Source organism: Anabrus simplex, chromosome 1, assembly GCF_040414725.1.
Source record: "Anabrus simplex isolate iqAnaSimp1 chromosome 1, ASM4041472v1, whole genome shotgun sequence".
Classification (NCBI taxonomy): domain Eukaryota; kingdom Metazoa; phylum Arthropoda; class Insecta; order Orthoptera; family Tettigoniidae; genus Anabrus; species Anabrus simplex.
This window is the reverse complement of record NC_090265.1, coordinates 1,645,182,447-1,645,205,285: the sequence shown is the minus strand read 5'-3', so window position 1 is coordinate 1,645,205,285 and position 22,839 is coordinate 1,645,182,447.

Sequence of the window (22,839 nt, the reverse complement as noted above, 5' to 3'; positions counted from 1 at the left end):
TGGTCCAGCGGTTATGAAATTGTAGGATTGCACCACCAGATCTCATGACCAGGGTAGCGTCACCTCAGACCTTATAAATATACACCCCACTGGATATCACACACTCTCTTTGAAAGTTCGGATGGGAGAACCCGCGCCGCGCATCTCCGAGAAGAAGTTATGTAATTGTCTCCCCAAAATAACTCGTGATATGTATGAGTGTAGGTGGTTCGAGTTAAAATATTTAAAGGAATTGATATAAATTTTCTGAACTTCTGGAGGCGAAAACGGTAAAGACAGAGATATTTTTCATTAAAGGACGTAGGTGGCTTTCATTTAACTATTGTGTGTTGAAAGTCAGTGAAGGAAGTTTGTAGACTAGCCAGAGATAAGTTCGAGTCTGTTATCTTCTGAACACCTGTGCTAATAGGTGGTGAGAAACGGTAGCTCTCGCAGACAGAGTTGTGTCTGTCTAGCAGACGGGAAATGCATTCGCGTGGTGAATAGCCAGAATACTGCGTTATTTGTGTCTACAAAAATTTTCAAGTTTAAAATCTGTGTAATTGTAAGTAATGTATAAGAAGATAATGTATTCTCCAGTCATGTGTGGCTAAATCTGAGATAGCTGGCTAACATGTAGCCAGGACCCCAGGATGACATCATTAACAGGTCTGTCTATGTTGTATATAATGTTGTATCTAGATTGTATTGCTTGTCCCATTAAATTTTCCATGTTGCTTGTGTCGAAAAAGTATTTCATAATGTTCAGGCGAAGTGTCTATTGTATTTGTCAGCGTGCAAAACTCTTAAATGCGCTTGAATTCACGTTAAGAAACGGTCAAATGCGAAGTTTAAATATTGTGCTAAAAATCTGTGAAATATTATTCAGGCTGATAAAAGTTATAAATATAATGTCGATAAAATAGTCGTGGCTTGCGGGATAAAGTCAAATATCATATGAGTTCAAATGGATAAAGAATTGAGATGATGATGATAATAATAATAATAATAACTGAGATTATAATAATAAAAATAAATATTTACGTCAGGATAAATTTTTCTATGTTAAAATATGTATTAAACATTAATGTCGAGTGAGTTTTGCGATTTTAACGAAATCCAGTGAAGTCTGATAAAGTTAACATTTATTTTCGGGAAGCTTAAATTTTGTGACACCGTGTATTGGTGATACAGAAAATCACGGTATGTTATTTTTGCACTTAAGGTTGGAAAGATGTAATGAAGTAAAGTGATACTTATAACGTTGCTTATCATGGGATTAGGTATTCTTGAAAAGTTTTGAACAGGAAGAAATCCATCGTGTTGGAAATGAAATATTATGAGAATATTTAGGAAGATGTTTGAAGGTAGAGGAAGCCTGTATTTTATGAGTGAGGTATAATGAACGCGTGGCCATGATGGTAGGCTGAACCCAACGTGGCAGGTTCGATCCAGGCTCAGTCCGGTAGTATTTGAAGGTGCTCAAATACGTCAGCCTCGTGTCGGTAGATTTACTGGCACGTAAAGAAATTCCTGCGGGACTAAATTCTGGCACCTCGGCGTCTCCAACAACCGTGAAGATAGTTAGTGGGACGTAAAGCAAATAACATTATTGTTATTATAGTTATATTAATATACACGTGTGTGAAATGTATACTTTAACTAAGGTGAATGTTGATCTGAAATTGTGTGAAATTATGTGTGTCAAATATGAGACTCTATCTGAGATTCCCTGTACCAGATGGTGGTGGTGGTGGTGGTGAGTATTGTTTTAAGAGGAAGTACAACTAGCCAACCATCCTGTATACAACACTAACCAGAGAGAAAGAATGGAAGGTACCCGACACTTCGAAAAATGAAAATATCGGCCAAAGGAAGACAAGGCCCACGAAGGGCGTGAAAATAAAAAAAAACTCCCTACGTCTCGAATGCTCTAGAACTTTCGGGGTTCTAAAAGAACAAGAGTTGATCAAGGGAGGTCGGATAGGATAAATGAAAGTGTGAAGCTTGGCACAAATATGTGGAAGCAATGCTAGGACTCAATTCAGGTCTCCGTGGTGGTGGTGGTGGTGGTGGTGGTGGTGATTACGGTTTTAAGAGGAAGGACAACTAGGCAACTATCTTCTATATAACACTAATCAGAAAGAAAAATGGAAAGGACCCGACATTTCTAAAATAAAGGTATCGGCCAAATAAAAACAAGGGCCACGAAGAGAGTGAAAATGAAGGATTCCCTAGCCCTCGAAAACCTAATAGCGACGGGGCCGGAAAAGAACAAGAGTTGACCAAGGAAGGTCGGAGAGGATAGGTGAAAGTGAGGAGGCTGGCACAAGTAAGTTGAAGCAATTACAGGACTCACCTAAGGACTCCGTGGTTACCAAACCACACTCCAAAGGTCAGAGCCTCTAGGGCGCCTTTTAGTCGCCTCTTACGACAGACAGGGGATACCAAGCGTGTTATTCTACCACCCGCACCCACAGAGGGATCAGGCCCCCGTGGTCGCCTACCCACGCTCTCAATTTGAGAGCCCATGGGACCCGTTTTAGTCTCATCTTGCAACAGGCAGGGGATACCGTAGGTATTATTCTACCGTTCTACCGCCCCCACCCGCTGGGGAATAGGCCAAAGAAAGACAAGAACCAAGAATGGCGTGAAAATGGAAGACTCCCAATACTCTAATACCGTCGGGGACGGAAAGGAATAAGAGTTGACCAAGGGAGGTCGGATAGGATAGATGAAAGTGAGGAGCCTGGCACAAGTAAGTGGAAGCAATGCCAGGACTCAATTCAGGGCCCTGTGGTCGCCTACCCACGCTCTCAAGTTGAGAGCCCCTGGGGCCCATTTTAGTCCCCTCTTACGACAGGCAGGGGATACCGTGTGTGCCCCCAGCCAAACATTGGTTGACTCGCGTCCTTCCGGTGAACAGAGCACATCTTTATCTACGACCATCCTGTCCTCGCTAACAGATCGTAGAAATGGGTATCATTCAAAAAGGTCTGGTCACACTCCCAGAACTCTTTGCGGCTGTGGGAATTTTGTGACTAATGCTCTCTAATTGCTGTCGTCTGCGTGTTATCCACTGCAATGAGATTTATGTTATAACAGATTATGGTGTCCTTCAAATTGTAAAAGTCTGTCTTCTAATGGGACTAGATTATTTCTATTCCAGAGACATAGGAATAGAAGGGCAAAATGGGGGCAGAATAGGTGATAAACATGTCGACAAAACATTCACAGATTTTGCTAGAAAAATTTATTTCCTTTTGTAAAAAGCTGGTCTCTCAAACTACTTTTGCTGACCATATCTTATAGTCTTTTCGTGCAGCTTCATTTTGAAGAATGTCGATTCGAAGTCCAGAGAGCAAATGGAAGGAAACTGTTAAATTGAATGCCTTCCTTACACTTTTCAATATTTCTAATCCCTCGAAATGTTTCTCGTGTGCCAGGAAGGCTCCGAAGGAAAGAAGGGCTGCCTTCAATAGGAAAAGGAACTGGTAAAATAAAAAGTATCAACATTTTAATTGAAAAATATTGTAGTTATTACTCAGAGGAAGGCCTCTGTGGTGTAGTGGTTAGTGTGATTGGCTGCCATCCGCCGAGGCCCGAGTTCGATTTCTAGCTCTGCCAGGAAATTTGAAAAGTGGTATGAGGGCTGGGACGGGGTCTACTCAGGCTAGGGATGTCAACTCAGTAGAGAGGGGTTCGATTCCCACCTCAGCCGTCCTCGAAGTGGTTTTCCGTGGTTTTTACTTCTCCTCCAAGCAAATCTATATATACCTTGATTAAAAAAGTGTCTGCGGCCATAATAGCGGAATCGGTAACTCTGTATCGCCAAGAGAATTTTGCTGAATGATTTGCCTTTCTCGTCTTCAAGTACCTGCCGACTTCGAACTGCGCTCTTCTTTATTAGAATCATGGTGATTTTTGCTTTAAGAGGAAGAGCAGCCAGGTATTCATCCTCTAAATGAATTAAGTGGAAAATTAAATTAAAATATGTATTCAACGAAGGAATTTTAAAATGAATTACAAAATAAAACAAGAGATATTGCCGAAAAATTCACAAACGAATGTTGTATGTTTGGTATTCAGCCCGTAGGCTAGTTTGATCCTCTACAGCTCCGTTAATAGCTGTCACAAATAGCTTAGGCGTCACTGAAGGGGCGTACTATGGAAATGAAGAGTGAGGTAGTTTCCCGTTGCTTTCTTCACCTGCCCAGGAGTTGCTATTACATATCAGTCTGCCAAGCCCACTGAAATGTATGCACCAATGTGATATTTTCACACCATTCATAACAGGAGCTGGCTGCATAAGGAATGGTATTACTAGCATCAATCATACCTCAGTCACTTCCATATTGTCGATGCAATAATGAGACTGAGACAGGTCAATGAAAGTAACAAATTTATTTTAGCTCATACCAGAAGACATAGTGCACTGTAAACACTATATCTCGCCAGCAAAGGCATCACAAACGGATAATCCTAATAAAATAATAATGTTATTAGCTTTACGTCCTGCTAACTACTCTTTCGGTTTTCGGAGACGCCGAGTTGCCAGAATTTCGTCCCCCAGATGTTCTTTTACGTGCCAGTAAATCTACCGAGCCGAGGCTGACGTATTTGAGCACCTTCAAATGTCACCGGACTGAGCTAGGATCGAACCTGCCCGATAGGGACAGAAGGCCAGTGCCTCAACCACCTGAGCCACTCAGCACTGCACAAACGAATCAAAAGGGAACGTAAGTTACCATAGTAACAGAGCACTTGAAATTTACAAGTAGCTAACACCCTAACTCAGCGATTCTCAAACTTAATTCTGATAAGAAATGTAAAGCCATTAAAAAATCATAAAAATGTGTGTACATTTGTACAGCACCTTACTTGAGCTGAAACTAGAATACACGAGGATGGTGAGGAGCCGTTTGTTTAAAGACATGTGTATCAACTTGAAAGGGGGCAAAATATATACCTGAAAAATTTATGTTTTAAAAGAACATTTCAGTATCCACATATGGAGAGTTCAGAAGATCGAAGACAGAAAGATACTCTGTTAGCTTAAGCAATTATTCGACATCAGTGCGTCCCCGCAGGGTAAATCAGCAACCATTCGCCATTCTTTTATCCGTGCTTAGGACCGGCATTCATAATATTTGGAATGCACTCGCATGGCCAGATTCTTAACAAGGAACTTATTCTTATTCTCCTTCCGATAAGGTTGACAATCATCACGGAATAAATGTTCCTGTTTTCATTTCATGTATCAGGCTTAAAGTATTTTGAATCTGCTACTCCATGTTCCGATGCTGGACTGCCCTAGTATGGGATATCATCTTTCAACATAGAGTTTAAAAGCTGCATTTTCAGTGTCTTACAAGTTCAATTTAAATCCCAATATAAATAAAACGATCTGTGTCAAGCCGTGTATCTGTTCATGCTCTCATATATCACACCATTCATTTTATCTCATCAACTTCTATGATGGACAGCGGGTCGTAAATATACTCGCTACGAAAATTCATATAACTTCGTACTCGACCCTGTAGAGCAGAGGTGCTCACCGTGGGCTTTTCGTTCCGCGGGCACACAGCACGGCCCCACTTGCGTGTTTGTACGGCGTGATTTTATTAGTGTGTTGTATATTGTGAATAGCAAAACATCGCCATTGCTCTGCATACGAAAGGAATTCAATTTTTAAATAATAACTCCGTTGTTGCGTTATGTGCTGCGTTGGTTGTTCTTCGTCGTCGTCGGCGTCAAAGAAAATATTGGATCCATCCTATATTAAGGGACAGGTCATCAAGTGGACAATTTTTGCTCCTACACACGTCTCCCCCAAAACAGCGCCCGTTACTGTTAACAACGGATCTCTTTTCATTTCCCTGTTTTTGAAGTCCTTTGTGTCGTAAAGGCATTGGTACTTTTGTACCTCCAAAATTATCAGTTCACTGTCTAATACTCTCCTAAGTTTTAAACACGAGCAAGAGCACAATAAAACCGCAGCGTCTTCTTCCCGCAAGTGTGGCCAGTGCTGCGCATTTTTAGCGCGGGATTACCCGCAGTCCCGCTGCGGGAAAACATGCAAGTGTGGCCGTACCCTAAACGGGCAGGCGATGAGCGTATGCTGTTCAGACCCAGTGCCGTTGTGGTTACGTCACAGGCCGTGAAGGTTGGGCGGAGTTCTCCCGGTCACTCTCGATCACTGCCCGAGTATGAAATGGAGGCAGAAAATAATGAAAGATAGAGAGCAGAAATCCACGTCATTTTCAATTTACGTTGTAAGAAATAAGCTATTTATGTTCATTGCAGTTGTGCATTTTGACCGGATACAATAAAGTGTTAGTCTAACAACCTCAGATATTTTTTTTACTGTACGTAATGAATTACAATTTTCAATCTTATATTTTAAGAGGTGCTTTAGAAACAGTTCGAATATAATAAGGACTTAAGGTGGACAAGCTGTGGATTGTGGTTGCTTATCGGAATAACGTTGAAATTCCCTCGACATTTAGAGGCTAGCTGTTGAAAAATTTTAAGTAAGTACTATTTTCAGAAATTCAGTGAACAGGGAAAGTCACAAAACACTACAACACTGTGTAAAATCAAGCAGTATACTTGTTGAATTATTTTTATATATTACGTTTGTCAGAATGAATAAGAGGAATTTTACTTTTGTAATGGAAATACTGTCATTCCAAACCAAGCAATTGTAAATGGTAGCTTGTACGCTTAAACCCTGTATCTTTGTAAACTGTAACATAACAGTTTTCTATGAAAGTATAAATATAACAAAATAAAACTTATTATATCAAGCACAGTATAAATCAAAGCGAAGTATGTTGAAAAGGTAGGTTTCCTTGCGATTTTGGAGGGTTTTTAATACTGTTCTTTACCCAAATCAACATTTCGATGAGTAGTGGAAGAGATCATCGAATGGCAAGCGAGTGTGTGTGTTCGCTCCCTCGCTGCACTGTGACGTCAGGCCAGCCCGGCCGCACTGAGCTAGCCCCACCGAGCGCCCTGCAGAACACCTCTGTTCTAGAGGAACGGGGCAATGGTTGGACATACACACACTCTCCCCGATAGAATTCTCCCTCTTCATACTACTAATATTTCGCTCCTCTCTTCAGTTCGGTTAGATAAATATGTTGGACCCATTCGCTTTCTTTTAACTCTACACATTTTACAGTCGACAAATTGTACTAACTTTCCTCAAAATTCAAAGCGTTTCCACAGGCACAACGTACAATGCATAAGTCTTGTTTGTACACCCCACTTAGCAGATATAATGTCCTCATAATTTCTAAATAGTACATAACCAATGCACGAGACTTGCACAAGGTGTTGAGAACTTGATGTTGGTGATCAAAAGTCTCGGTACATCATTTTGAAAGAGTAGGAGTGAAATATGTTGTGTAGTGGCCTATTTGATTGCAACAGTCTTGTTTGTACACGTTCACAACCTCTTATTTGCTCTGGAACACCCGTAGGTATCTGGTGTATATCTGTGTTGTGCTAGTGTATATAGTTTCGCAATTAGTGCACCAGGCCGTGTGTTACATAATAAGTAAAAGAACAGAGTTAAATGACGAACTAAAAATGTAATTGTACCTCTCGGATTGCAAGGGTGTTCTCTGCGTGAAATTGGACGCATTCCACAATACACTACACACACTATGGGTTGAACAAATTCAAATATAGAGTAATCACAAAGAATTTGCAAAGAAACGCAAAAGAAAAGATACTGAATAAACGAGATGAGCATTATATTGTGAAACAAATAAAACAGAATCCACAATTAAGTGCGCCTAAGATCCGTGAAATGTTGGAAGAAAGTACGAAGAACAAAATGTCAAGCCAGACAATTCGTAGGGTATTGTGGGAATATGAGTATCACGTTAGAGGACCACGGAAAAGGCCGTTTGTCACTAAGGAAAATCGACAAGCTAGAATTAAATTTTGCAGAGAGTATGAAAACAAGGATTGTACGTTCTGGAACAAAAGTTATTTGGTCAAATGAGTCTAAAATATGTCTATACGGCTCGGATGGAAACAGTTATGTATGGAGAAAAGTAAATACAGCCAATAAACGTGCAAATACGCTACCCACCGTAAAACATGGAGGTGGATCAATTATGATTTGGGGATACATGTCGTCTAGTTGAGTGGGGAATGTCGAAATCATCACTGGCATCATGGACAGATGGGGTTATTTAAACATTTTAAAGAACAGTGCCAAACAGAGTGCAGTAGAAATGAGGTTGGGATCTCGTTACATCTTTCAGAAAGACAATGACCTCAAGCACACAGCTGATATTTGCAAGCAGTGGCTGAGTGCAACTGCCAAACTCCTGCCCAATCCCCTGACTTGAACCGCATAGAATATTTGTGGGTCGATCTAAAAAAGGGGATTCATGCAAATAACCTCAATCATTTGAGCAGTTAAAAAGTATGCCTATAGTCAACGAAGAATGGGGTAAAACCGACCCTAAAAGATGTGATAAACTGGTTCATTCCATGAAGCGAAGGTGCAAGGCAGTTCTCAAGCCTAGATGATAATTATCGGGGTATTAACAAGTGTTTTTGAGTGAAATTTTCATTTTATTCTGTTAGTGTACAAACAAGATTGTTGCACGATGAAACGCAGGGCTTTGGTACAGTGCTTGTTTTTGTGTTAAATTGTAAGATCACATATCTGTTTTTATTATTATTTACATTGTTTATTATAATACAACACTATAATTGTATACAAACGTTTAACCGTTACATCGTTGCAATAAGTTGGTGTACAAACAAGACTGTACATCTCTAGTCCGGCTCCATGGCTAAATGGTTAGCGTGCTGGCCTTTGGTCACAGGGATCCCGGGTTCGATTCCCGACAGGGTCGGTAATTTTAACCTTAATTGGTTAATTTCGCTGGCACGGGGGCTGGGTGTATGTGCCGTATTCATCATCATTTCATCCTCATCAAGACGCGCAGGTCGCCTACGGGTGTCAAATAAAAAGACCTGCATCTGGCGAGCCGAACTTGTCCTCGGACACTCCCGGCACTAAAAGCCACACACCATTTCATTTCATTTGTACATCTCTAAATGACAGACGGCAAACAACAAACAAACTCCTAGAAACACAGTATGTGCAGTGCTGCCAGGACACAATCGAACACTGTTATCATTTACAACAACCCCAGTGCATGCCGACATCTTACGAAGTGGTTTAACCAATAGAATGTTCACCGCTCTTCATCAATCCGGCTTTTACTGCCGGGTTTGTATCCCTCTCTCTCGGGAGAGTGGTGCTGGTGAGTATTGTTTTGAGAGGAAGTACAACTGGGCAGCCATCCTCTATTAACTTTAAACAGAGGGAAAATTGGAAGGGGTGTGATACTTCGAAGAAGGAAGGTGTCCGTAAAAGAAAGACAACGATCCCGAAGGGCATGAAAAGAATGAATCCCGAGGTCTCCATACGTAATACTGTCGGGGTCGGAAGAGAACAAGAGTTGACCAAGGGAGGTCGGATACGATGGGTGACAGTGAGGAGCCTGGCACAAATAACTGGAAGCAATGCCAGGACTCAGGTAAGGGTTCCGTGGTCGCCAACCCATGCTCCCGTGTTAAGAGCACGTAGGGAACCATTTAGTCACCTCTTAGGACAGGCAGGCGATACCTTGGGTGTTATTCTACCGCCTCCACCCACAGGGTGAGGACACTCTGTCTCTGATCAACAGAAGATAGACAGGGAATACCGTGTGTGTTTTCTACCGCCCCAACAGAGGGAGGACACTCTGTCTCTGATCAACAGAAGACAGGCAGGGGATACCGTGTGTGTTTTCTACCGCCCCCCAACAGAGGGAGGACACTCTGTCTCTGATCAACAGAAGATAGGCAGGGGATACCGTGTGTGTTTTTCTGCCGCCCCCACCAACAGAGGGAGGACACTCTGTCTCTGATCAACAGAAGACAGGCAGGGGATACCGTGTGTGTTTTTCTACCGCCCCCACCCACAGAGTGAGGACACTCTGTCTCTGATCAACAGAAGACAGGCAGGGGATACCGTGTGTGTTTTCTACCGCCCCCCAACAGAGGGAGGACACTCTGTCTCTGATCAACAGAAGATAGGCAGGGGATACCGTGTGTGTTTTTCTACCGCCCCCACCCACAGAGTGAGGACACTGTCTCTGATCAACAGAAGACAGGCAGGGGATACCGTGTGTGTTTTCTACCGCCCCCCAACAGAGGGAGGACACTCTGTCTCTGATCAACAGAAGATAGGCAGGGGATACCGTGTGTGTTTTTCTACCGCCCCCACCCACAGAGTGAGGACACTCTGTCTCTGATCAACAGAAGACAGGCAGGGGATACCGTGTGTGTTTTCTACCGCCCCCCAACAGAGGGAGGACACTCTGTCTCTGATCAACAGAAGATAGGCAGGGGATACCGTGTGTGTTTTTCTGCCGCCCCCACCAACAGAGGGAGGACACTCTGTCTCTGATCAACAGAAGACAGGCAGGGGATACCGTGTGTGTTTTTCTACCGCCCCCACCCACAGAGTGAGGACACTCTGTCTCTGATCAACAGAAGATAGGCAGGGAATACCGTGTGTGTTATTCTACCACCCCCACCCACAGGGTGAGGACACACTGTCTCTGACCCTCAGAATAAGCTAATGGAAGTCATTCTCCAATAAAACGGAACGCGTATTTTTTACTAGAGTACTTATCTCATCGATCACAAGTGGAACGCGAGACAGACGTCCATTGTCCTTTTTTTGTTAATCCATTAAAATACTACTCAATTCAGTTAATGCACTTGTTAAGAGTGTGGCACTTCAGTGGAATCCTAGGTGCGTTAGAAGCTGGCAGCATGCAACGTTTCTTGAAGCCGTGCGATGTGTACCAGGCAGAATTTCTCCTGATGTTCATATCGAGGGTGTTCGGTATAGCCCGCGGACGCAAACGTATTGGCCGTTGTAATTTACAAGCAGTGTATTCCGTTTTCGTAATATCCGTATATCTATCGTGTTCGGTATACATAGTTACAAATTCGAACTTAGTTCACTCTACAAAAATAACCGAAGTATTCAGATACAGAGTACACACCTTTGTCTATATCACAGCTGGCTTCGTACCCCTATTGTGGTGTCTGGTTTCGAGTGGAAGTAGCCAAGAAGATATTAATGTGTTATTGGATCTGGTAGACAAGAATCTCCCGTCTATTCATACAGGATTATTTAATAGGAAGATTCAAATAATCCAGTTGTCGGCACTCGTTTTAAAAATGTGTATTTTTGCTGTCGCGGTGACTTACTTTGCAGTAAACAACCACTGGGACATTTGGGGATCTCTTTTTTACTACTTGTTGAACATATTCCTAATACTCACAATTCAACAATATTCTGGAACTGCAATGCATGTGAAGCAAAGATTACAGGCACTGAATACTTGCTTTGTACAGGCGGTAAACTGTTGTCAGAGTGAACAGTGGGCCAAACAAAATCCTCTTCAGAGAGGATACTGGATCATTGTTAAACCATTTGCTATTAGTGGATCTCTTGGTACGAGGGAACATACCTCTTCAGCCTCTGTAAGGAACGAGTGGAATCCAACCCGTTTTCACATTTCAAACATAACCTCAGCTACGAGGAATCTCCGCGAGAAAGTACTCCGGTTTAGGGAGATACATTCCATGCTGTATTCGGTCGTGGATATCTCTAATTCGACGTTTGGTTTCCCGGTGGCGTTTATCATAACGAGTCAGTTCTTAGGAACTGTCTCATCACTGTACGCACTGGTGTTATCAGTGTTAAGGTCTGAGCTTTCTTCTTTGTCCTCCATGCAGGTGACTATAATAGTGGCCATGTGCTGGTTGTTCAATCAAGCCTCTCCTATCCTTCTACTAAATGTAACTGCCCAAATGATGATTAACCAAGAAGAATTAACTGTGGCCCTGGTTCAGAAGTTCCTGCTATTAGAGACTCTAGATGATGGTACCGTGAACCAGTTACACCTGTTCTCACAACAGTTGAGTCAGTCTAAAATTCGCCTCAACGTATGTGGACTCTTTAATATAGACGGGAATTTATTGTTCTCAATCCTGGCTGCAACAACGACTTACCTAGTAATCATGCTTCAGTTTAATATAAGCAGTTAATGAAACTTAGTAATGAGCTGCACCGCAAACTGGATGTGAAGCGTGCAGAATTCAACAGCCGAAGATAGTTCGTTGTTCTGCCGAAGTATGCTGTAGTATACTCATGCAAGGACCCTTCTTGGCGGTAATAATAAGGAAGTGTTGAGGAGTTTTCGACGAGAAGCTGGGCTAATTCTACAACATAGAACGGTGTCGGATCCTAAGCATCATGTGCAAAATCTTACTTTCGCAATTGCCTGAAGCCCTTGAACAATGGGAAAACATCTGGGGATTGCCCTTCTACAAATTACGCGGCTCACGGCAGAGCCACAATCTATGATCGCTGTAGTACCTATTACGTTAGTTTTTGACAGTCACTATGGTGCCCTGGTTGTTGTGCGATACTGTTTGCAAGAGTTTACGACCTTCCTTCCGTGGTAGAACTCCTACTACATTCCATGGCAGGAGTCTATGATCTTGGCGGTAATGTGACACGTGTCTAATATCATCAATAAGAAATAGTCTTGTGACAGTTTTATTTATTCGGACTTTTATTATAACTGATGGTCACATCAAGAAAGAAACTGAATTAACTGTGACATTTTAGAGGCAGTTTTGTTAGTACTTTTGCCTCTGGTCCAATCATGCAAATTGGAAGTGGCTTGTATGGTCGTATGCCTTCGCATAAAAATGTATCCTCTATAAACCAATCCAATCACTGAAGTAGACCAGAGTTGTCCGTTATATATGTGTGTGTGAAAGTTAAGCATTTTTGAAAATTCTTGTTTAAATGTATTGCATCCAACGGCTGAAATTTATTTGATAACCCGCAGGAAGAGAATTACTGAATTTTGAAATTTTCTGTCAAAGATTTGATGTTTCCCTTAAATCGTAATTTATAACTTCTTTTTCGCTTCTGATATGAAGAATTACCAGCGGGTCATGTAGAGACTAGGAGATCTTTAAAAAGGCTGCGCTCGGGTGTTACTAGGTAGAAGACCAATTTGAAAACGTGGAGATGTATGGCGGATTCTATTTTGTGTGGCTGTGGTGCGTTGCATCTCTGTCCGGCCAGTATCACTGAGAAAGAGTTGCTAAGGCGACAAAGCATGTACTGGACGTCGGTATTTCTGGTGTACTTCAATCATATATATATATATATATATATATATATAACTCTCTCCCTGACGCGATAAAATTAAATCGTAATTTATTTCTGTATTCCTTCGGAATCGTTCGTTATTAATAAACTTAGTATTTGTACTACATACCTTACCAATAATGTCTTAAATGTTCACTGTCTCACGAACTGTGGTGCAGATCTCGCTCACCCTATCGCAATTTGATACAGCTTACTTTTATTGTACATTTTTGTGTAATGTTTGTTTATATGAAACATACGGTGCATTTTTCTTTCTGTGGAATTTGTTGTTCTATACCATGTCTTTCTCTTTTTTCTCTCTAATCTTTCATTGCAATTCATGTGATTTAAGTCTTTCTTATTGGGTCACGCTTGTCAATGGCTTCATTTCTAGTTTGAAATGATGGCTGTTGTTCCTGCTTGGCAATATACTACGCTATTATTATTGGTGCAACTAGGCAAAATACCTCTAGGTGACACTAATCAAAGAGAAAATATGGAAGAGATTCCACACTTCGATAAATAAAGATATCGGCCAAAGAAAAGCAAGGACCACGAAGAGCGTGAAAATGAAAGACTCCCTAGGGGTCCATACGTAATAGGATAGGGCGGGGCTATTCCGATCAAAAGAAGGAAGACTGATGCTACTCAGCTGCAATGTGCACGTCAGTCGCCATTCTTCGTTAGTCAAGAGCCAGCCTCCTTTTTATTCAGTGAGTTGGATAACGGCATCTCAATTCCGATTTTTTGACACAATTGGGAGTAATCTTCCGCAAGGTAAGTAGCAAACGACTCATTATAGCCACTGAATTAAGTGCCACTTGTCTGGCGGGAGGCCTGGAGACTACGATTATCAAATATTCCAACTTGTCCTTACTCCACGCTTGTTGTCTAAGAGTCCTAGTTCACCTTCCTGCCACAGATAGCTGCACTTGTCAAACATGTTTCCAGCTGCCACCAGGTTATTTCCCATTTGCAATGTATTTATTATTATTATTATTAATATTATTATTATTATTACAATTATTATTATTATTATTATTATTATTATTATTATTATTATTATTATTATTATTACTAGCAAATGTACCCGTGCTTCGCTACGGTATTCAACATTGTATACGGATATCGACGTAAAGACTGTGCGTGCAGTAAATGAGATTGTTTTAAAATTGCATGTATCTTAGCCTTATCCTAGAAATAGCATGGGGAGGTCCCCATACGTTGTTTCCAATGTAATGTGAGGGTTGCGGAGTTGTGATGATAACGGCAGGCTCACTTGCCTACTGCCATTCACAATCGAGGTGGCAAGTTTACTTTATAATTGCAGGCCCCATTGCCTACTGTGCGGTCATAATCGATTTTAGTTGCAATGGCAGACCCATTTCCTACTTTCAGACAGATTACAGTTGATGAGCTTTTATTATAATAGCAGGCAACTTCCCTACCATCAGTCAAAATTGAGTTATGCAGTTATCATTATAATGACAGGCCCTTTTTACTGCTGCCAGCCAGCTTACTGCCAGTCACACAGAATTAGTGAGTTTCCATGAAAATAACAGGTCACTATGCTTAATGCTAGTCAAATTTTAGATTGGAACATTTGTTTATAATGGCGGCCACCCTGGCCTAGAGCCAAACACAATGGGGTAGGTGACTTTCGAACAAAACTGCATGATCCCTTGCCTTCTGCAAGACAAATCGGGAAGTGAATTATTCATTAAAATGGTAGGCCCTCCTTACTAATGCCAGTTACACAGGAGTTGGAGAAGGGCCCCATTCCTACTTGCCAGCAGTCAAAGTCGGTGTAGGGAGTACTGATTACAATAGCAGACACACCCTTTCTCGATCGCTACAAATCGACATCAATGAATATATATAGATGGACATACGAAAGTATATGCATGTTTACAATATTGCAGACCTTCATTTACAGATATATTGCTGCTAAACGATACGTCATATTGATAGAGGATTGTACCGTAAGGCGCAGTATTTAGCGATCTGAATGGCTGGTCCTATGATATTTTCTCGCATCTCATCTATTCATGGGGCAGATAGAGTCAGAAACGTTGAATAGGTTGAAATTTGTGTAAGATTATCTTACGTTGCATTACTTTTCGGATAATTATGTGACATAGCATTTGGCTCACATATGGGTACTGGGTGGGCCAATGTTCGTGTAGAGTTTGATCATACTATCCTTCCTGTAAGTGACTGAAAGTATGAATTATATAGGTAAAGAGTCCAAATTTACTTAAAATCGAGAAATAAAGACGAATCTAACGTACAAGCGATACAGATACGACAAAAGGTCATAAGAAAAAGGTTGAATATCACTCCTAATTCAACGAAGATTGTGCCATCCGTTATGTGATAGGACTTCCCGTTTATCCCACGAAATACCTGGAAACGAAGGTCTGCACCATCATTAAAATTGCTTCCATATTTTGATATTCTTCGGGGATAAAAAATGAAAAAATTAAAGATCTGTGAAGTTTTTCGTTCGTTACAGGCTGAAACGTATAATTTTGCCAAATTTCAATTTTCTTGCTTGTCTGGCAGATTATGCTGCAATCTGGATTTTGGGTGAGGGGGTAAAAATTATGACTTTCAGGAAATTAAACAAAAAAATGTCCAGACGATCATTATTACCCCTCAAACGGGTATATGTACGAAAATTTCACCAAAATAGTCAATGTACAGGCACACACAGTCGTTACGATTCTATTTATATAGATAGATAAGGAATCTGCTCCACGTACATCACATTTTGGCTACGTCCGCTAGACTTAACCTGAAAAACCAACCGTTCATGATATCTCACTTATTTATCCTCCTGTCGATAAATTCACATGACAACAAAAGTTTTAGAAATAGATTTCCATTAAGGATTGTAGATTTCGATTAATTTCGGATGTGCATATTTTGAGGAAGTGCAAAATCATGGTTCCGGTTTTGGATAAACCCCCAGTAAATTTAAGTATTCAGAAATAATATTGGCCCTAAAACCTACACAAGGACAGGTGGATTCTAAGAAATAACTTACCAAGGGAGATGTTCAATAAATTCCCAATTTCTTTGCAATCATTTAAGAAAAGGCTAGGAAAACAACAGTAGAGAATCTGCCACCTGGGCGACTGCCCTAAATGCAGATCAGTAGTGATTGAATTGAATTGAATTGAATTGAATTGAATTGAATTGAATTGAATTGAATTGAATTGAATTGAATTGAATTGAATTGAATTTGGTAGAAATATATTCAGAAGTTTTCAAGTTATATAAACTCATACAATCAAACCGACAAACAGACACCAAAGTTAAGAAATATGCAGATGATCATTATTACAACTGAAATGGATAACTGTACGGAAATTCCGACAAAATAGCCAATGTATAGACAGACGGTCGTTGCGATTGTATTTATATAGATGACAGATAAGCATGGGCACGTTTGAAAGCGCAAACCTTCATTTCGAGATTTACTGCTCCTAAACGGTACATCATACCAACAAACGGTTTGCACCCTCGACGTCCCCTTTATCGCTCTACATGTTTGGTGTTAAAACATTTTCTCGTATCTCACATACTTATGGGTTCGATTGAGTTACGATATTTGAATGGGGTGAATTTTGGGTACATCTTCATCATTTTACATTATTTTTCACATACTTATGTGGAAGCTAGAATCATGAAATTGGGTTCGCATATAGCCATTAGTCGTGTCAATGTGCGTGCCAAATTCGATGACTCTACCTTTCCTATAAGTGTGTCAAACTAAGTAATACACGTGTAAAAAGCATAAAATTTACGAATCACCGAAATATACAGCCGAATTTACTCTATAAGGGAGAGATAGAAAGACGACAAAATATCACAGGACCAAAGTTGTAGATCAGTCGAAATTGAACGGAGATCGTGCCATCCGTTTTGTGATAGGACTTACCGTTCAGCCGCGAATACTTCTATCTTATTCGTCATAAAAAGTTAAATATTTAAAGATCTTGGAAGTTTTCCGTAGGTTACCGGCTAAAACGTATAGATTTGCTAAATTCCAATTTTTCAGCTCGTGTGGCAGATTGTGAGGCAATCTTGATTTTGGGCGAGGGCGGAGGGGGGGGGGTAAAATTTAGGACTTCCAGGAAACTATAGCTAAAAAATATGGAGGCGGTTATTATTACCCCTTAAACAGAAATCTGTACGAAAATTTCGCCGAAATAGTCAATGCACAGACACACGGTCGTTACGATTTATCTAGATAGATAAGGAATCTGCTCCATGTATAACACCTTTTGGGCAATTTACGCTAGACTTAGCCTGAAAACCGGCCTTCCATGTTATCTCCCTTATTAATCCTCCCGTTGAAAAATGCACATGAGAAAAAGAAAATAGAATTGGATTTCCAAACAGTTTGATCGATTTCCAGTCAGGTTGGTCTTGTACTTTATATATTGTGGGAGAGCAAAAATCACCATTCCGGTCCCCTATAAAACCCCAGGCCATTCCGGGAATTTGAAATAGTATAAACCTTAAAACCTACCCTTGGAGGGGTGGATGCTAAATATAAAGTTTGGTTCAAATATCACAGTAGTTTTCAAGTTGTAAGAAATACGCTTTACGCGCACCCGCTCTTGCGTTAAGTCTGGTGGGACTTGTACCGAAAAACGGTCCGTTAACGATATCTCCGTTATTAATCCTGGTATCGAAATGATGCACATGAGAAATAAAGGTTTAGAAATTAATTTCCATTAAGGCAGGTAGATTTCCATTAAGTTTGGTTGTGTATATTTTGAGGGAGTGCAAAATCACGGTTTCGGTTTCGTATAAACCCCCAATTAGTTCAGGGATTTAGAAACAATATTTGCCCGAAAACCTATCCAAGGACAGGTGGATTCTAAATATGAAGTTTGGTGGAAATATATCCAGTAGTTTTCAAGTCATAGAAGGACAGACAAACAGACCAACAGACAAACAAACAAAGTAACAAACAAAGAAACACACAAACAAACAAACAAACACCAATGAAACCTACCCTTGGACAGATGGATGCTATATATAAAGTTTGGTTCAAACATCTTCAGTAGTTTTCAAGTTGTAAGAAATACACTTTACACGCACCCGCTCTTGCATTACCGCTGGGATTTGTACCGAAAAAAGGTGCGTTAATGATATCTCCCTTATTAAATCCTGTTATCGAAATGATGCACATGAGAAAAAAGGTTTAGAAATTAATTTTCATTAAGGCAGGTAGATTTCCATTAAGTTTGGTTGTGTATATTTTGAGGGAGTGCAAAATCACGGTTTCGGTTTCGTATAAACCCCCAATTAGTTCAGGGATTTAGAAACAATATTTGCCCGAAAACCTATCCAAGGACAGGTGGATTCTAAATATGAAGTTTGGTGGAAATATATCCAGTAGTTTTCAAGCAATAGAAGGACAGACAAACAGACCAACAGACAAACAAACAAAGAAACAAACAAAGAAACATACAAACAAACAAACAAACAAACACCAATGAAACCTACCCTTGGACAGATGGATGCTATATATAAAGTTTGGTTCAAATATCTTCAGTAGTTTTCAAGTTGTAAGAAATACACTTTACACGCACCCGCTCTTGCATTAAGTCCGCTGGGATTTGTACCGAAAAAAGGTCCGTTAATGATATCTCCCTTATTAAATCCTGTTATCGAAATGATGCACATGAGAAAAAAAGATTTAGAAATTAATTTTCATTAAGGCAGGTAGATTTCCATTAAATTCGGTTGTGTATACTTTGAGGGAGTGCAAAATCACGGTTTCGGTTTCATAAAAATCCCCACTCAGTTGAGGGATTTAGAAACGATATTTGCACTAGAACCTACCCAAGGACAGGTGGATTCTAAATATGAAGTTTGGTGGAAATATATCCAGTAGCTTTTAAGTTATAGGAGGACAGACAAACAGACAAACAGACACACAGACACCAAAGCTAAAAATGATGCAGATGGTCATTATTACACCTGAAACAGATAACTGTACGGAAATTTCTCCAAAATAATCAATGTACAGACACACGGTCGTTACGATTTTATTTATATAGATTATTATTTATTAATTATAATTATTAATAATAATTAATAATTATAGTTAATCATTAATAAATAATAATAATAATAATAATATTGTATCTTGAGTACCATGACTTCTGCGAATTCGCAGCACGTGTTAAATAATGTGGATGAGATTTAGGAGTAATAATAATTCATCGCCACTCATGAACATGTCCGATAACATTGATGTTTAGCCATTATTTATGTGCGTGGTAATTGTCTACACATTCTTCTGAATATTGAATTACTGATTTTTAGATGATCAACGTTGTGTTAATTCTACTATTTTCTTTTCTATGTGATTGCCCAGATTCAATCACGCTTCAATGACTGTCGAGCGGAACAATTTATCAGGTGCCGTCGTCTGAATATTACATGGACAGGATTAAAATCAAACTCAAAACTTAAAACTAAATTCCAGAATTCGATTGTAAAATGTGTAAATAATAATCGTGTATCATATGTGTGAATGTGTAATGAGTGCAGTAGTTAGTGATATTTTTCTGTGATTTATTGAAATATGGTTCTGACCTGGCCACGTGTTCATCACGGTGTGACCATATTATTTCGGCGTTGTTTGTGAGGACTTGTTTTGTGAGGATTAATACCTTTAGCTAATTTTATTGAAAATCTACGTAAAGTTGACATTGACGTACAATTTAAAAATGAATATGTGGGTATTATTTCATTTGCGTATGAACAAAGTGCAGAACTATTAAATATTGTAAATAATTAATTTTCCAAGAGTCGTGTAACATGCGTTAATTAATGTCATTCATCATTTAAAGCACATTAGAAGGACTTTCGTGGAAATAATTCTTGAGAACATAATACATTTTTTAAAGTCTAAAACAGGCATGATTAGATGAATTGAACTTACGTTAATTGAGATATTTTCAAGGGTGTAATGCAGATAAATTAGGTCAGAAAGTTGATTCAACATCAGTGGAACTGATCCATGAATAAGATAAATAATAATGTTATGTTTTCTAATAATATTTGTAGACTATCGCAATGTCATTATCAGTTAATTCCTTCTTTACGAAATTAAAGTATATAAATATTTTGAGCTAAGAGAACTGCTACTGTGATAGCTTATTGTTGCTGAAATTTCTTTGTAATTTGTTAATAATTCGACAAATATCAGGATGAGGTTTGCCCTCAATAATTTATTTTTAAGCCAGATGTGGCCTAAATTTTACTTTATTTTACTTCAGTTAAATTCAGGCTTAGTTAATGAAGGAGAATTAAGTTATTATTGTATCAGATAACCTTAGGAGAAGAATTCGAACAAATATCAGCGAGGTTATATTGTTAAAAATTGTGTTATTTCATGTTCAGTGAAGTGCTATTTATAATAAATATCAAACCTATTGTTTTAATTATTTGTTTTTCCATTCTCGTCAGTCCTTGAACTTTACCAGCCCTTCAAATAAGCAAAGCCAGTCAGCGATCGGTCCACGTCTGGGACTCTCGCTCACCGGCTGAGCCTGCCTGGAAATTAGGGGGCAGTATGTATGTATGTATGTATCTAGCTATGTATGTAGCTATCTTCGTGTGGTTATAGTCTCACTGAGGAACTCTGAATTTTTCTAAGTCTTTATAAATGGGACTTGCAATATTTACGAGTGTTGAGGAACTCTAAATGTGTATGTATGTATGTATTGTACCCGTAAAAATGTGTTCATATCTTTAAGGCGCTTGATATTAAATGAACGAGCATGATTCTTAATCTCGGTTGTGGCTTTATCATTGGAGCTGGTACAGAGAGAGGTATAGTTATCAATTTGAGAGATTATTTTGATAAATTGAGTTTATTGATCATCAAAAGCAAGTTCATATCACCTTCGTACAGCAGCGTGGAAGTGTCGTGGCTGGTTGGTACCTGCAAGTCCTGGGATGGTGCTGGACATCGACTGGGCAGGGACCACACCTGCTCGGATGAGGAGTTCTGGAACGTCTGGAGGTTCTGGAAGTGTCTCGACGTTCTGGAAGTCTCGAAGATTGGTACGCGTTCCTGGGTTCGATTCGAGACGTAATTCACACCTGAATTTCCTGTACGGCACTCCACACATTCAGGGCACTGTCTGAACAGATATGACCTGTTAATTATGATTACTGCAAAAACGTTCTAGAATAATCACTCGAAGAACAAGTACTGGTAGAAATGCAAGTTCATAAGGCAAGCTCACTGTAAATCAGAATGTTCTAGGGGATTACTGTTACTGCAGTCCTAAATGCATAGTTCTGAAGGTTTAAAACATATTGGCAATGAACTGAATAAGTAGCACTCGGAAAACTTGTCCTGTTGCATTAATAGGCGAAGTGGATAGCCATTAAAGAAAATAATATTCGAAAGAAAAAGTCTGACTTCATAAATTATGGATCACTCAAAATACTGGAAAGTTCTAGGCTTTCGGGAAATGCGATATGCGTATTCCGAATCGTCACAGTCTTTAAGAATCAAAACATAAGTCCCTGTGCAGCACTTGGAAAGCATTGCATATTTCACAATTAAACGTAATGTTTAATGTCCCCTAAGTTCAATGTTCCAGAAATTGATTCAAAAATATAAGTTCGCGTAAGTTCAATGCGATACACAACACACGTGAAAATTCAATCGTCGTCGAATAAGTAAGTCCTTATGTGGCACTTCAAAAAAAACAAAGTTCCAATGTGTAGAAGTAACAAAGTTCCAATGTGCCAAAATGTTAAAGTCCCAACACGACACTCGAAGAAAATAAAGTTCCAACGTGTCGAAATGTTACAGTCCCAACAAGACACTCGAAGAAAATAAAGTTCCGATGACAATGTTCCAGTACGTCACCTTAAGAAAATAATAAAGTCTTATCGCGATACTTGGCGAAAATAACTAAGTTCCAATGAGACGCTTCAGAAAAAAACAAAGTTCTTATGGCACTTTAAGAAAATATCAAAGTCCAATCACGACACACGAAAAAAAACAAAGTCCCAATATGTCAATATGACTAAGTTCCAATACGATGCTCTCAAAAGTAAAGTCCCATTCAGGCACTTCAAGAATATGACAAAGTCTTGATACAACACTTAGAGAAAATACCGAACTTGGATTTCGCAGACTGTCGACTAGAAGTTCGACACGCACAACACTTCTCTTGTCACCCGTGTCACAGAGACGGCGGAGTGACAGACACTGAATTCGTAGGTCGGGTGGTCTTCCTTTTATACACGTTCGCATGGAAGTGTCTAGAACTCGGGTACTATCTACCCTTATAACTTCTATAATACTCGGTGGATTTTCTTGAAATCTGAACAGATGATGTCTATTGTAAGGGCCTTTAAGATGGCAGTGTCAAAATAGCGATAAATTAGCTCAAAGATGTACTTTTGAGGACGAGCTGGATCATTACCATATATGGTAGCGGAGAGCTGGCTTACGGAGGCCACGTCACTCGCTGGGTACGTCACTGCGTTCGGCGGGCTGCCTACCTTCCATCTCGCGCAAAGTTCAACAAACATAC